Source organism: Siphateles boraxobius, unplaced genomic scaffold (genome assembly GCF_051911475.1).
Source record: "Siphateles boraxobius isolate OS27281-9 unplaced genomic scaffold, OSU_SipBor_1 39, whole genome shotgun sequence".
NCBI classification, from domain to species: Eukaryota; Metazoa; Chordata; class Actinopteri; order Cypriniformes; family Leuciscidae; genus Siphateles; species Siphateles boraxobius.
The window spans coordinates 264,965-282,441 of record NW_027509019.1 but is presented as its reverse complement, the minus strand read 5'-3'; positions in this window follow the sequence as shown (position 1 = coordinate 282,441).

Here is a 17,477-nt window from a genome sequence, read left to right as displayed (position 1 = left end):
CCATGCCTTGTCAACAAAATTATTCTAGTCGTGATTTCTAGTGTTTAATCCTAGGTACGAGAGACAGATGTGTTGAAAACGTCAATGAGTACATGAAGCGTCGGACATCAAATGTTTTATTTAGCTACAAGTCCAACGCATACTAGAATTCTTGATGTTCAGCTCAGGGGAAAAGATGTAACGTTAGTTCACTGCACAGGATGGGAATGGAATCCTATTCCTCCTTCCCAAATGCCCCCTCGCCCAAAGAGTGAACTGCCGGTACGCTGTTAACCTTAACAGTCTGAGAAGAGGATATAAGTTAGCCTAGCCTAGCCCAGTTGCCAATTCGTAAAATACACTGTTACATACCAGCTACTTATGGGGCGCTCCAGCGTCTCAGCTCGGACATCCCTTAGAGATAGCATAGCCTCCTCCAACATGTCTCTCTCACCGCACAGCATCCGAAATGAACGGTGCATGGTGATGCATTTTCGCCGATCAATAAATGTTCCAGGTTGACCTCTCTGCAACAGTTCGACTCCGGTGCAGTGTCCATGCTCCGGCAGCGCCCGCGCCCACACACTTCCCCCAAACGATCCTGTACTGTATGTGGAGCCTGAAACTGGTTCAGATTTTTAGTTACTCTTGCTTTCATATTATAGTTTGAATTCATTTTCTACAATATTTATTTCATAATTTAATTAAAAATTAAAAGGTTTTTAATTAAAAATTAATAACAACCTGATAAAAAAAATTGGACCAGGCACAGGGTCAGAGTGTTTGCAAAAACAGGTATTTCATTTTACTTTAAAGGATCATTCAAACAAAATGTTAGTGCAACTCTGTTAAGGAATGCTAAATTATACTCACTGTATTTTTACTTCAGGTGACTATGAAACTGCAAAGAAGTGGTCCAAAAGAGCAGCTGTGCAGTCTTCTGTGGAGAGCTCTGATGATGTTCCCAAGAGAAAAAAACGACCAGTGTGTCTCAGCAGCTCTGATGGAGGTATGAACCTGAGCATGTGAAATAAGTTTACAAGTAAACAATTAAAGTAATTCTAAAATCATTTTTATTCATTTTTTTAAAAGATACTTCTTCAGTACCTCACCCCAAAAAGAAGAGCCGGGTGAACTGTACATCAACTGGTAGGCCTTTCTTAGTTTTAATTATTTTACTTTACCACTTGTGCACAATTTCATATTAAAAAGTGTTTGGGGGTTTTCAGAATACCAAAATTTCATTAGTTGATTGATACCAATACCAGTACATTTCATCGTTTTTCGTTTGTTCCTATTTTTTAGTAATTACCTTCTAATTTACAGTGGAACCTCAGCTGCCATTTCCCCGAGCATTTAAACCCAACAAACAAACCACACTAACACCAGCAAGACCTGAAGATTATACCATTCTTGATGCATCATTAAGACCAGTGCCTCCTAGAGACATCCAGAAGAATGGTAAATGCAAAACATAATTTGAAACTTAGTTTTTACCTTTATTTGAATGAATCAATCTTGATTCTCCCAGATCAACTCCTGAGTTACTCACTCAGAGAATCATCAGCATTGAGAGTGAGATGAAGGCGATGAGGAGCTCAACAGCAGCCCTGTATGAACTGTGCTCGTGCCCTGGGTGATGGGACTAGTCAGCGAGTGGAGGAGATGAGCCTTGATGTGTGTGCCACTATGGAGGAACTCCTCTCTCTCTCGAAAGAAAAAATGAAGAGGAGACATTTCGGAATAGTGTGGTATGTTAATAGTGAACTATCCGTGAAATGCCAAAAAAGTGTTAGAATTAAGTTAAATAACAAAAGTTATTACCATTTTGAAAATGTATTCCATCTTGTAGACACACCATTTAAGTCTTGTTGGAGGTCCAAACCCTGGGGAAAACACCCGTAGGGTGATGCGGGCACTGGCCTCCTACAGTGTCTGGAAGGAGTTTAGTCTGAAGGGGAAGAAAGGGAAGAGCAAGTCCTATATGTTAGTGACACAAAAAACATGTATTACCAGTACTTTTTTAACCATTGCTGCATATTTAAGGAATTTAATATTACAGAGGCAGTGATGATGTCCAATCCTAGAATCCAGCAAGCAACAGTGGAGGACATTGTGGCAGACACACTTAAGCTCCAGCAAGCTGTCAGAATGGCACTTCCAGGCATTTCTCCTGGAGGGGTTGACGCGGTGGAACGCCGACAGGGCGGCGTCCGTGGCACAGGAGGGACGGCCGCTGATCCGCTCCTACAATGGCCCCCTGCAGCACTCCCTTGACCAGCTCAGCCAAAGGGTGCTTGGCACGAATGTGGTCAAGGATTACACCAAGCCCAGGGAGTACACGGGTAAGAACACTCAAGCCACCGCGCTTACACCTGTCCACACTGAATGATATTTGTACCAGACTGACTGATGCGATTTGTGTTGTTGTACTTCAGGGGAACTCATCGGCATCGAGTACCTGTACTCCCAGACGGGCAGAGTGCTGCAGGACGTCAGCTTGGACCTTGACATTCCGGACGCGGGGGGGGGGCGTTCCCCAACTTGTCGAGGATGACGAGCTCGCAGACGGCCCGCAGGAGGTGGAGGACCTCACCCTGCCTGGCGAGTTCCCAGCTCCTCAGACGGACCCGCGGTCAGGGCGACCGGCTGACGCACCCGTGCCCGAGCCATCCAGTCCGACCGGTGCCCACGAGCCCGCACCCCACTCCCCCGGCCGGTCCTCGCCAGAGCCTCAGCAGGCTGCTGAGGTAAGCACGCCACCTCTTTGTGGTCTGCGACTGCAGTGCATCTCGCATCACCAAAAACTGCGCTCGCTCTGTTCCATCCAACTGACTTATTGTTTTCCATCTCTTCTTGTGTGTCTGCAGGACTACAGAGGACCGGATGACCAGCCGGGGTACCTGGCCGTGGTCCAGTTGGCCACGGCCTTGGTGGGGTTGGGTCACGACCCGGCCTTGTCCGAGGGGAGGGTAGACGAGCTTAACAGGCTCTACGAGGCCCTGTCACCGTACGACAGGGCCCGAGTAGTTTACCCTCCCCGCTACAGGGACAGGCCAGCTCAGGGGCGCTTCATGGCAGCCAAGCCAAGCCCCACCAGTATACCTGGTGTGGAAAGCTTGAGACGGTAAAGCTACGCTTCCATCATACATTTCCCTGGTGTACAAACAAGCTGCTTTATGTAATGTTGCCCATTATCATGCTCATATCTGTCATTGTTTTTGTCCATTGTCCACAGCTGCCTGGTCAGAGAGACCTCTGGACCTGCCAGCAGTCCCAGCGCAAGCCGGCTGGTAGAGGCAGTATGCACCCAGCTCTGCCGCTTGATCCCCTCGGGCAGCCGTGCGCGCGGTGCCCGGAGGTCGCGGTGGGACAGCATACTGCTTCGGTACCAGCACATCCGGGACCTTGTGCTGGGCCACCAGAGGCTGATGGCTCGGGCGCCCATACAGCTCTTTGAGCTGAACGCCAGGACCCTCTCGCTATTGTATGTTTGATGCTTTTGATGTTATGGTAATGACATGCTTGAATGGCATGCTCTCAAAATTGAACATGTAACTAAAAAACTACGTTGAAATCCGTTTTCAGGTTCACCAGGATGCAGCGGGAGAAGGAGAGGACTGTGCTAGCTTCAGGCGTTGCAGCAGAGGGACGACCACCAGCGGCAGCGGGTTCGGCGCCATGCCCAGCAACAGCGGTGGATCGTTCTCCGGCAGCAGCAACAGGCCAGGCGAGGACGGCAGCGCCAAGGGCGGCGGGACCTCTGGCAGCAGCACCGGCTGTGGCAGCACCGGTGCCTGTTCTGCCAGCGCCAGTGCGCCCACTGGCGCCTTTACCGCATGCCCCCTCAGCTGTTGTCCTGGCCATACCACCGGCTGCTGCAGCTGCAACAGGACCTTTTCCGGCAACACAGCCTCTCTTTCTGGACCTCTCACTGCCCCAGCAGAGTGTGAGGGTGCTCCCCATCCCAACGCTCCCTCTGACAACGCCAGCCCCACACGTCCTCTCGCTGCCGCTGGCCGCCGCACATCACGCCGGCCCTCGGCTGCCTGCACCACCTCCTGCTCCCCCTCCTCAGCCTCGCTCTGCGTACAAAACTGAATGGCTGAGGAGGAAGAGGGCTGAGCAGAGGGCAGCGGCAGGAGCAGTCGTCGCTGCCCGGGCCGGCGTGCCACAAGAACAAAAGTGCAGGAGATGCGGCCAGCCAAAGCGGAGGGAGACCGGACACACCCGCTACAGCAATGTACATTTTTGCTCTGCCGCCGCGGCGGGTAAGAGTGTGGAAGACTGACTGAGGGAGATGAAGGACCAGGGTCGAGCTCCGGACTGATTTCGCATTCTCGCTGGGGCAGGTGTATATAGTTGTTTCAGTGTTTGTTTGTTTTTTAAAGACATTGACTTTACCCTCCACAAGGACCGGGACCTTGCCGCGGTGTGGAGGCTTCCTACAAACACCGGTCCACACCTGCCACAACTTTTCTACAGCAAAAAAAACATTGTGTATCCCATTCACACCTGTACAACATTGCCATGCCTTTGTACTATTCTGATTCTTTGCACTGACAAGTTATACGGGCCTATACTGTGTGTGTATGCTGCCTATCATATGGCTTAAGAAAAAGAAAAGAAAACATTGTCTGTCCCATTTACACCTGTATAACACATTCACACCTGTATAACACATTGTCATGCATTTGTGCTGTTGTGATTTTATGCGTTGACAAGTTACATAGGCCTTTTGGACATGTGGGTATGTTCAATAATGTGGTCACTGTCTTTGGAGTTACGTCCAGTTGCCACTGGCTCTGTTGCCGCCGCGTTGGTACTTCACACTGTATGCTGCTGCTTTATGTATCCATGCATGTGTGTAATGAGCCCTTATACTATGCGTCTGTCTGCTGTGATTTATGTGGTTTAAAATAAGAGGAATGAAGCCTTGTGCCACTGTTTTGCATCACTACCACTCTTCTGCATCTCGCCCCAGAATGTTTATGCCATGTGTCTGCTCTGATGCTCTATTTTTATTATTATTATTACTATCATCATCATCATCATCATCATCAAAATCATCATCATCATGTTTTATTGTATTGTAGTTTGAAATAAATAATCTATTTCACACTGTAGTCTACTGCTGCTGTGTTTGGTGTTTTCTGCATCTATACATCATCATCATCATCATCATCAACAACAACAACAACATCAACAACAACAGATATTTAATTGATATTTTTTTTACTGAAGAAAAAGGTGAAACGAATAATACACGGCATGTAACTTTTATTTATACATCGAAATAAAATTATTGACATAATATAAATGTAATATAATGTTTAACATAACAAATTGTAATATATATGCAGAAAAAGGTGAAACAATATAAATACAATATATCTATGCAGAAAAGGGTGAAACAATATAAAAAGGGGAAACAATATGAATACAATATATTATTTAACATACATTTTAATAAGGTGACACAATATAAATACAATATAATGTTTAACACAACAGATTTGAATAAAAGGTGAAACAAATAATACACAGCATGTTATTTTTATGCATACACATGAAATAGGCATAATATGAATATAATAGTGTGTAATATAATGTTTAATATTTGTGCTTCGGTCGGGATTCGATCCTGCGTTTTGATGGTGTCTCGTTTGTACCGCGTTTGTGCGACTGGGCATGCGCGAAGGCACTAATGCGCATGCGCGAAAACAGAGAAGAACGATGGCTGAGCTTTTCCCAGGGGCTATGTTAATCTGCTCTGTATCGATCCAATTTTAGTATATATGCTGCCTTAGCAAGCACAAGTTTGGTGCCCAGCTCAAGGCATATCTACACCTCGGGTTCCAGCGAGCTATCACCAAGGTGGTAGGGCCCAGCGAGCCATCTCGCCTCTGCATACCTTTGCTTGACACAATGATTGATGCAAAAGCTCAATCAGTTTAGGAATAGGACACCTTAGAGCTTTAGGGTTCATAAATGGCCAATTCCACCATGATGTATGAGAGCATCTACTGAAAGAATGGGTTGGGCAGACTTATGGATGGTACCAAAATACAAGCTCTGAATGGGCTGTGTCCTCCAGGTTTTCGAGAAAAAACTGAGTTGGCAGAAAAACGGAAAGTGCTTAGCGGATGGTGACAGAATCAACACAAAGTGAGCATTTAATGTTGTGTTTAGACCATTGTCTTTATATCTGGCATTTATAACCACCTATCTTGTGGAACTGCGTTATTTGGACCAGTAACATTAAAATGATCACTTATTTTAAGATGGATAAAAACATGTGTACAAAATGTTTTGAGCAAATGTATCACATAGTCACACATAGACGTCAAGATTTTGCATATGATTCACAACAACTGTGAATTTGTTGTCACATCATACAGTGTTTGACTGTATGATGCATTTTCTCATAACATTGTGTAAGCATGCTTTTCTTTTATCCACCTTCAAATAAGTGATCAAACTAATGGTATTGGACCAAATAATGCAGTTCCACAAGATTGGTGGTTATAAATGCCTGATATAAAGACAAAAGTCTAAACACAACATTAAATGCTCACGTTGTGATGATTTTATCATCATCAACGAGGAGCTGATGACAGTCGATCTTACTTTTTCTTGGCTTTCTCTGCCACAACAATGGTGTTATACAAACACACAGTTACAACAGCCACGGTAAAGTTAAAGTAAGAAGAACTGGGACCAAGAGCCCAACTAAAGCAAACACTCATCACCACAATGGTTACTTAAAATAAAACATGATGTTGAAAATATGTCCACAATGGCCACATTTGAACTAGTTTTTAAACTGGTACGAAGGTTCGATGGACGTCTATATCGGACGTGCAGAACACGTCAAAAAAAGACGTCATAAAAACGTTCATTCTGGCTCCTCAGTGGACGTCTTTTCAACGTCCGACTTTTGTGACAAAGACGTTGAAAAGACGTCTTTTGGACATCATGTTGTTTAGTGGGTACTCCGTTGCCAACCAACACTAGCAGAGCTAGCTTCTCTCTACCCCATGCCTTGTCAACAAAATTATTCTAGTCGTGATTTCTAGTGTTTAATCCTAGGTACGAGAGACAGATGTGTTGAAAACGTCAATGAGTACATGAAGCGTCGGACATCAAATGTTTTATTTAGCTACAAGTCCAACGCATACTAGAATTCTTGATGTTCAGCTCAGGGGAAAAGATGTAACGTTAGTTCACTGCACAGGATGGGAATGGAATCCTATTCCTCCTTCCCAAATGCCCCCTCGCCCAAAGAGTGAACTGCCGGTACGCTGTTAACCTTAACAGTCTGAGAAGAGGATATAAGTTAGCCTAGCCTAGCCCAGTTGCCAATTCGTAAAATACACTGTTACATACCAGCTACTTATGGGGCGCTCCAGCGTCTCAGCTCGGACATCCCTTAGAGATAGCATAGCCTCCTCCAACATGTCTCTCTCACCGCACAGCATCCGAAATGAACGGTGCATGGTGATGCATTTTCGCCGATCAATAAATGTTCCAGGTTGACCTCTCTGCAACAGTTCGACTCCGGTGCAGTGTCCATGCTCCGGCAGCGCCCGCGCCCACACACTTCCCCCAAACGATCCTGTACTGTATGTGGAGCCTGAAACTGGTTCAGATTTTTAGTTACTCTTGCTTTCATATTATAGTTTGAATTCATTTTCTACAATATTTATTTCATAATTTAATTAAAAATTAAAAGGTTTTTAATTAAAAATTAATAACAACCTGATAAAAAAAATTGGACCAGGCACAGGGTCAGAGTGTTTGCAAAAACAGGTATTTCATTTTACTTTAAAGGATCATTCAAACAAAATGTTAGTGCAACTCTGTTAAGGAATGCTAAATTATACTCACTGTATTTTTACTTCAGGTGACTATGAAACTGCAAAGAAGTGGTCCAAAAGAGCAGCTGTGCAGTCTTCTGTGGAGAGCTCTGATGATGTTCCCAAGAGAAAAAAACGACCAGTGTGTCTCAGCAGCTCTGATGGAGGTATGAACCTGAGCATGTGAAATAAGTTTACAAGTAAACAATTAAAGTAATTCTAAAATCATTTTTATTCATTTTTTTAAAAGATACTTCTTCAGTACCTCACCCCAAAAAGAAGAGCCGGGTGAACTGTACATCAACTGGTAGGCCTTTCTTAGTTTTAATTATTTTACTTTACCACTTGTGCACAATTTCATATTAAAAAGTGTTTGGGGGTTTTCAGAATACCAAAATTTCATTAGTTGATTGATACCAATACCAGTACATTTCATCGTTTTTCGTTTGTTCCTATTTTTTAGTAATTACCTTCTAATTTACAGTGGAACCTCAGCTGCCATTTCCCCGAGCATTTAAACCCAACAAACAAACCACACTAACACCAGCAAGACCTGAAGATTATACCATTCTTGATGCATCATTAAGACCAGTGCCTCCTAGAGACATCCAGAAGAATGGTAAATGCAAAACATAATTTGAAACTTAGTTTTTACCTTTATTTGAATGAATCAATCTTGATTCTCCCAGATCAACTCCTGAGTTACTCACTCAGAGAATCATCAGCATTGAGAGTGAGATGAAGGCGATGAGGAGCTCAACAGCAGCCCTGTATGAACTGTGCTCGTGCCCTGGGTGATGGGACTAGTCAGCGAGTGGAGGAGATGAGCCTTGATGTGTGTGCCACTATGGAGGAACTCCTCTCTCTCTCGAAAGAAAAAATGAAGAGGAGACATTTCGGAATAGTGTGGTATGTTAATAGTGAACTATCCGTGAAATGCCAAAAAAGTGTTAGAATTAAGTTAAATAACAAAAGTTATTACCATTTTGAAAATGTATTCCATCTTGTAGACACACCATTTAAGTCTTGTTGGAGGTCCAAACCCTGGGGAAAACACCCGTAGGGTGATGCGGGCACTGGCCTCCTACAGTGTCTGGAAGGAGTTTAGTCTGAAGGGGAAGAAAGGGAAGAGCAAGTCCTATATGTTAGTGACACAAAAAACATGTATTACCAGTACTTTTTTAACCATTGCTGCATATTTAAGGAATTTAATATTACAGAGGCAGTGATGATGTCCAATCCTAGAATCCAGCAAGCAACAGTGGAGGACATTGTGGCAGACACACTTAAGCTCCAGCAAGCTGTCAGAATGTAAGCTCCTTTGGTGCAGTTTTCTATAAAATAGTTATTATATTCTAATTACATAATTAAAAAAAAAAGGGAGATTACATGTTTGTCAGGAACCAATCAGACACCACATCCTTCACAACACAACGATCACTCTCACCAGAATTCTAATCACCTGCACCTGTTCACAATCAATAGCCTCTGAATAAAAACACTCACCACAGCTTCATTCACCGTCAAGCCTCCAACAGGAACAGACCATTTCCCGCTGTCTACCAAAGTCTATCTCCTCGTCATCGCCGACCAAGTAACGTATACTCACCTGTGTATTACTGACCTCTGCATTCCTGTTCCACTGTCTTCAGACATCCTACCCGAGTCCTGGTTTCCTGCATTTCCTGTCTGGATCCCTGTTCCCTAGAATCCTGTATTTTCCTGAGTCCCTGTGTTCACGCCGAGTTGTCTCATCCACGACGACACCTGAAAGAGAAAAGACACAAGTATGAATGATCTGTGACCGCTTGACATCCAATTAACCTGAAGAGGACTGCTCACCTGTTATCTGCCCCGCACGTAGAGACCCTCACCGCATCTGCACCTGAACTCTGAGAATACTCACCTATGCACTTGTGTCACGTTCAATAAAGCTGTGTTTGGATTCACTTACCTCTGTCTCCTTGCCTGTATCCTGACAGAAGGCTTGACCAACTACCGCTATGGATCCAACACAACCGCCAATCGATGTGGCGAGTTCGTGTCCTCAGCCCACCGCCACTTCCGCGAACCCCACTTCCACGCTAGTATGCATTGCTAGCCCCGCTTCCCGACCAGCGCCCTTCTCTGGCCGGGCGGAGAATTGCAATGGCTTCATATTGCAGTGTTCGCTCATCTTTGACCAGCAACCTCATCAATTCCCCACAGATCGTTCGCGAATCTCTTTCATCATCAAGCAGTTATCTGGAACAGCATTGAGATGGGCTGAATCGCTGTGGGCACAGGAGACTGAGGTTATCAGGTCACTACAAAATTTCATAAATCATTTCAAGGAAGTTTTCGGCCAACCAGTCAGTGATTCCACCATCAGTGATAAGTTAATTCAACTCCGTCAAGGAAAAAGACCCGTTTCAGAGTACTCCATTGAATTCCGGACTCTGGCTTCAGTGAGCGGTTGGAACGAAAAGGCTCTCTTGGCTGTTTATCGCGGCGGACTAAATCCTGCACTTCGTCTCCAAATGGCGATCTATGATGATAACCTGGGACTAGAGAAATTCATACAGCAAACTCTCCGTGTTCATCAACGATCTCAGAGCTGCTATCGAGATGCTCGACTTTCTCATGTCACATCCCCTCATGTCCTCGCAAACCATGAGTCTGAAAAACCCCCTGAGGAAATGCAAGTCGATGCTCATCGACTCACCCAAGCTGAACGCTCTCGTCGCAGAGAAATGAAGTTATGTCTGTACTGTGGTGGTAAAGGTCATTTTCGATTTTCATGTCTCTTTCGGCCACCTCAGATGACGGTAAGCTCCGTTCTGGATCACCACGATGTATCGACCCCGCTCACTATCTCTGTAACCTTGAAAATCCTAAATTCCCATGTATCTGCAACAGCCATCGTCGATTCCGGATCAGCGGGGAACTTCATATCAGGACGGCTCAGCGAGAAACTTAACCTCAGGAAGGTCGACATTCCCAAGCCATATTCCATCCATGGAGTGACCGGCGAACCCATTAACAAGGGGTATGTGACATCTCAAATAACACCCATCCAGTTGTCTATTGAAAAGCTTCACCATGAAATGTTCGAACCTTTCATTCTACAAAATAGCCAAACAGACATCATCCTCGGCCGTCCATGGCTAATCCGTCACCAACCTACCATTAATTGGCAGTCCGGCAAGATAATCAGTTGGGGATGTCATTGCTCGCTTAAGAAAAGCACACACTCTGCTCCCCCAGCCACGGAACCTAAGAAAGTGCTCACTGTGAGTTCCACCTCCATCGAGAGTCCCACGGAGAATCTGTCCACAAATATTCCCTCTTGTTATTCCTCGTTCTCTGACATATTTAACCCTGTTACTGCCTCCAACTTGCCACCCCATAGACCATGGGATTGCGCCATTGATCTGGTCCCCGATGCATCGATTCCTAAGGGAAAAATCTACTCACTCTCCATTCCTGAGCAAGAATCTATGCGGAAATACATCGAGGAAGCGTTACAACAGGGTTACATTCGTCCCTCTACATCCCCTGCGGCCGCTAGTTTCTTTTTTGTTGCCAAAAAGGATGGAGGGTTAAGACCTTGTATCGATTACAGAGCCCTGAACCAAATCACTGTCAAATTCAGTTACCCACTACCTCTCATCCCAGCAGCCCTCGAACAGCTCAGAGAAGCCAAGATCTTCACCAAATTGGATCTGAGGAGTGCATACAATCTGGTCAGAATCAGAGAAGGGGATGAGTGGAAAACTGCTTTCATCACGCCTTCAGGGCACTATGAATACCTGGTCATGCCGTATGGGTTGGTAAACGCTCCCTCCGTTTTCCAGAGTTTCATGGACGAGGTACTCCGAGACTACCTGGGGCAATTTGTGTTGGTGTATATTGATGATATTCTGATTTATTCCAAGAACCCTGTTGAACACCAACATCATGTGGCCCTGGTACTCCAGAGACTCAGAGAGTTTACCTTGTTTCTAAAGGCAGAGAAGTGTACGTTTCACCAGACTAACGTTGAATTCCTGGGATACCAACTCAGTGAAAGAGGTGTAGAAATGGATAAGCGAAAGACCGAAGCCATCATGTCCTGGCCCACTCCACAGTCGGTGAAAGAGCTCCAGAGGTTCCTCGGTTTTGCAAATTTTTACCGACGGTTCATACACCGATACAATTTCTTGACAGCTCCTCTGACCTCCCTGTTAAAGGGAAAACCGAAGGTGTTACTTTGGACCCCAGAAGCAGAGCGTGGTTTTAACTCCCTCAATGCCGCTTTCACCACTGCACCCTTGCTCCACCATCCAGATCCAGAGAAGGTATTTGTGGTGGAGGTAGATGCCTCCACTACCGGGGTGGGAGGAATTCTGTACCAGTACTCGGGTTCACCCTCCAAGACCATACCTTGCGCGTTCTTTTCCAAGAAATTATCTACGGCAGAGATCAACTACGACATTGGAAACCGGGAGCTTTTGGCTGTGAATCTTGCCTTGGAGGAATGGAGGCATTGGTTAGAGGGGGCGAAACATCCATTCCTAGTACTAACGGATCATAAGAATCTTCAGTACTTGAGAGATGCGAAAAGACTGAATCCACGTCAGGCCCGATGGGCATTGTTTTTCACCCGGTTCCATTTCAAGATTTCATATCGCCCAGGCTCCAAAAATACTAGAGCGGATGCCCTCTCACACATCCATGCCCCAGAGATCCCGAGGGAGGAACCTGAGGCCATCCTGCCTGAGAAGTTGTTTGTCAACCCCATCCAGTGGGAGATCAACGAGCAATTATTGGAGCTGTCCCGACAACAACCTCGAGTTCCAGGATGTCCCCCCGAGAAGATTTACGTCCCAGAGGACTTCCGAAACTCTCTCATTGCTTCAGCTCACTCCTCCGTAGGCACAGGTCATCCTGGCATAAGCAAAACGTCCACAACTTTCCAACTCAAGTACTGGTGGCCCAATATGCAGCAAGACATCACCACGTTTATACAGGGTTGTATCCCATGTGCCATGTCCAAAGTCCCCAGGAATCTCCCTGTGGGTAAATTAGTACCGCTCCCAGTCCCACATAGGCCCTGGTCCCACATTGGGGTAGATTTCGTTACGGATCTACCAGCATCCGATGGAAACACCTGTATCCTTGTCGCCATCGATCGGTTCTCCAAAGCATGCAGACTAATCCCTCTGAAGGGACTCCCTACGGCCTTTGTCACTGCTGAACTTCTGATGGAGCATGTGTTTCGGAACTACGGCATCCCAGAGGACATCGTGTCTGACAGGGGACCCCAATTTATCTCCCGAGTTTGGCGAGCTTTTTTCACTCTCATGAACGTGACCGTAAGCCTGTCATCAGGGTACCATCCACAAACAAATGGCCGAACCGAACGGAAAATCCAAGATGTAGGACGTTTCCTGCGTACCTTCTGCCACTCCAACCAAAACATCTGGAGTCGTTATCTCATCTGGGCAGAGTACGCACAAAATTCCCTCAGACAGTCATCCACGCAACTAACTCCTTTCCAGTGTGTGTTGGGTTACCAACCTCCATTGTTTCCATGGTCCGGCGAACCCTCAGAAGTACCAGCAGTAAACAAGTGGTTTCAAGAAAGCGAAGGAGTGTGGAATCAAGCCCATCATCACCTTCAGCAAGCAGTGAATCGCCAACGGCATTTTGCAGATGCTCACCGCCGTCAGACTCCTGAATATCAACCCGGACAGTAAGTAAGTCTCCACTAAAGACATCCGTCTACGTCAACCTTGCCGCAAACTCAACCCCAGATACATCGGAGCTTTCCCCATCGTAAGACAAGTAAACCCAGTCACCTACCAACTCCGCCTACCTCCAGAACATCGAATCCATCCCACGTTTCACGTCTCCCTCCTGAAACCTCACCACCCACCTGTACCCAACTCAGCCACGGAACCAATCCCTGAGGATAACCCCCCGATACCGCCTATTGAACCAGAACCCATCTATTTGATAAAGGAAATATTGGACTCCCGACGTCGAGGTGTTCGGATTGAATATCTGATAGATTGGGAGGGGTATGGACCTGAAGAAAGATGTTGGGTACCCCGGAACGACGTCCTTGATCCCAATCTGCTCCGAGAATTTCACGCTCAATAACCTGACAAACCTGCACCACGGCCCAGAGGTAGACCACCACAACGTCGGGGTCCAAGATCCGCTGGCGCGGACTCTGGAGGGGGGGGGGGGGGGTAATGTCAGGAACCAATCAGACACCACACCCTTCACAACACAACGATCACTCTCACCAGAATTCTAATCACCTGCACCTGTTCACAATCAATAGCCTCTGAATAAAAACACTCACCACAGCTTCATTTACCGTCAAGCCTCCAACAGGAACAGACCATTTCCCGCTGTCTACCAAAGTCTATCTCCTCGTCATCGCCGACCAAGTAACGTATACTCACCTGTGTATTACTGACCTCTGCATTCCTGTTCCACTGTCTTCAGACATCCTACCCGAGTCCTGGTTTCCTGCATTTCCTGTCTGGATCCCTGTTCCCTAGAATCCTGTATTTTCCTGAGTCCCTGTGTTCACGCCGAGTTGTCTCATCCACGACGACACCTGAAAGAGAAAAGACAAGTATGAATGATCTGTGACCGCTTGACATCCAATTAACCTGAAGAGGACCTGCTCACCTGTTATCTGCCCCGCACGTAGAGACCCTCACCGCATCTGCACCTGAACTCTGAGAATACTCACCTATGCACTTGTGTCACGTTCAATAAAGCTGTGTTTGGATTCACTTACCTCTGTCTCCTTGCCTGTATCCTGACAATGTTCAGTTCACTTAGTACTTTTGTTTTACTAAAAGTAGAAACAATGTGAAGTTGACCGTTTAGTCACTGGTTTGATTTACTTAAAGTTGCACAAACAAAGAACATCTGACTGTACATGTGAGTGGAGCATTTCACAGTCTGTCGTTTAGGTCAGTTAGGCTTGGGGTAGGTTTGAATTTTAATTATTCCAATTCCGCTCATTCGAATCTAATTAACGGTAATTTAGGTAAAACAAAAGTTTGGATCTCGTGCTATAAGCTAACATGATTAGCGCATCTCACCTCGTCATAATTTACATATAGTTGACATCTGACAATCCTAACAACAAATAAAATATCAAAATGAAAAATATAATTCATGGTTACTCACATAGAGCGCAGCTGGAGTTTTTTCTTATATCGTTCAACAACTGCCGAACAACCGTCCTTCTTCATTTGGTGTAATGGCGGGTTGCGAACCAACATCAATAGGTGCATGTCGCCACCTACTGTCATGAAGTGTGAAGAGAACTGGTTCTCACGTAATCCCTATATCCGATTTTGTAATCCACTAATCCTAATAAACTCACTATTGCATTTATTTGTTTCCTGCATTTTAACCATTTAGTAAATACAATTACTGGATTTATAGTATATTTATAGTTATCTTACATGATTAATACAATGAAACCATCATATTTTAAATAAATTATATTGACCAGCTACTTTTCATTTTGCAGCAGCAAGACCAGAGAAAATGTGTGCAGCAGCATGATGAAGATGATGAAACACTCCTACTTTTGGAAAACAAATAAGACTTTTTGATTTTTTTGTTGTTGAAATTTTCATATTTTCTTCCTTAAAGTAAGATCAAATTAATTAAAATTAATGTATATGCCAAATTTTCACTTCTCAATAACTTGTTAACATTTAATATATATATATGTTAAAAATTATATGTTAATTATTTATTATCTTGAGGTGGAGAATGTCATTAACTAACTGCTGATTATTAAATGATATAAATGTTTTCTAGTTGATTGATTCTCGAGGCACACATGTGTGTGACACATTGATGCATGCGGTGCATACACACAATAGTACAGGTAACACTGAATAAATGCTGATTAAATGTATGCAGTGTTTTTTTTTGTTGTTTTTACGTGGTATTTCGGTCGTTGTTACGACTAAAACGGTCCTTTGATGTTACCTCCTCAGAACATACCAGTTAGGCAATTGAGACGTAGGGCCTACTCATCACGTTCTTGCTGACGTACCACAATAACGTTGCCACGACGAATACAGGAATCACAAGGTTACGTGCTGGAACGTTATTTGGCACGTCGTTACGACGAATATGGGCCGGTCCTGTTACGTCTTCACAACGTAACTGTGTTAGCTGGGATATATGATAGCTAGCTAGTAAGTTAGGGTAGTTAGGTAATAAATGTTATATATCCTTAAGTTTGTGATTAGTTTATTTATTTAATAAACCAACCAATCAATAAATCAATCTACATTCTGAATCTTGCAGGGCTTATAATTTCTGTGGGATGTTATCAATCCTACAGGACAGTATGTGGACAAACCTACAGGACTCAGCAACAGGCGCGTCTTAGACATGGGCATTCGGGGCTTCAGTCCCGGATGTTTTTTTTATAGCCCCGGATCTCAAAAAAATTAATTTATTGATAATTATTTATTTTTTTAAAATAAATTTGTATTTATTTAAAAAAACGAACGGGTCTTTTAATCTATCCTTCGGAATCATGTATTAAAGACGATTAAAATGTGTTCAAGCAGATCAAAGTTACTGTGGTTACAATAATATGCTTGCATTTAGAGTGCGCACCAGAGGAGAGAGAGAGAGAGAGAGAGAGAGAGAGAGAGAGAGAGAGAGCCTGAAAGAGCCATTGGTTAAAGGGTAACTAAACACTAAAAGAACTTTTTAAAGTTAATGATCTGTAAGAATGGAGCTTCATAAATGCTGTTCATTGATTCCAGTAAATTTTTTGACTTTTTGGTTTAAAGTGTTTTAATTCTACAATATATGGTGTAGAAACGTCTGAGTGCTGCCCTCTTCAGGTTGAACGGTGGCTACTGCAGTTGAATTTTTCTATTGGATGTTTGCGGTGGTTCGTGACGCAGCGGTTGTTGGTTGCGGGTTGCGGGATGCGCATAAGCGCTGTGTGCCGCACTGTATTGGAGTCTTTCATAATCATATAATACTTTTGCGCAATGAAAGATTATTAATAGCCTTTTTTGTTCTGTTCTGTCCTATCTATCATATGTTGCTGCCTCATTAAACAGCTGTGCTATACATTTAAATAATGTCTTAATTTTATAGTAGACTATATATAATAATTGATCTTTCTGATTTTTATCTTGTTTTCATGTATTTTACAACAATACAAAGAGCAATGTGTAACGTTTTACCAGATTTAGTGCTACACTTATTGTCTCTTTGTTCCCCACTAAATAATGTTTTTCACTAAATGTTCATATTTTATACAATTATTGTTTTTTCTAGACTAAATTTTACTGAGTTAAAACTGCGCTGGTATCCGATCGGTATCGGTCGATACTCAAAATTGTTGGTATCGGATTGGATCGGTTCAGAAAAAATGGTATCGGGACATCCCTAATAATTTCTGGTAGGCTATATCTAAGTTACCCAGGAGCTTTGTTCACATAGGCTTAGCTTGATGAATCGAGTCATTGAACACAGCAGGAGAGAACGCAACGTTAGCCAGCTAGCTAAAGCTCCAGTGGAAAATTATTAGCTAACGCTACGGAGGCCATAATATTTCTGACTCATGGCTGAAGTTAAGTTTCTCCAGCTCTCCCTAGG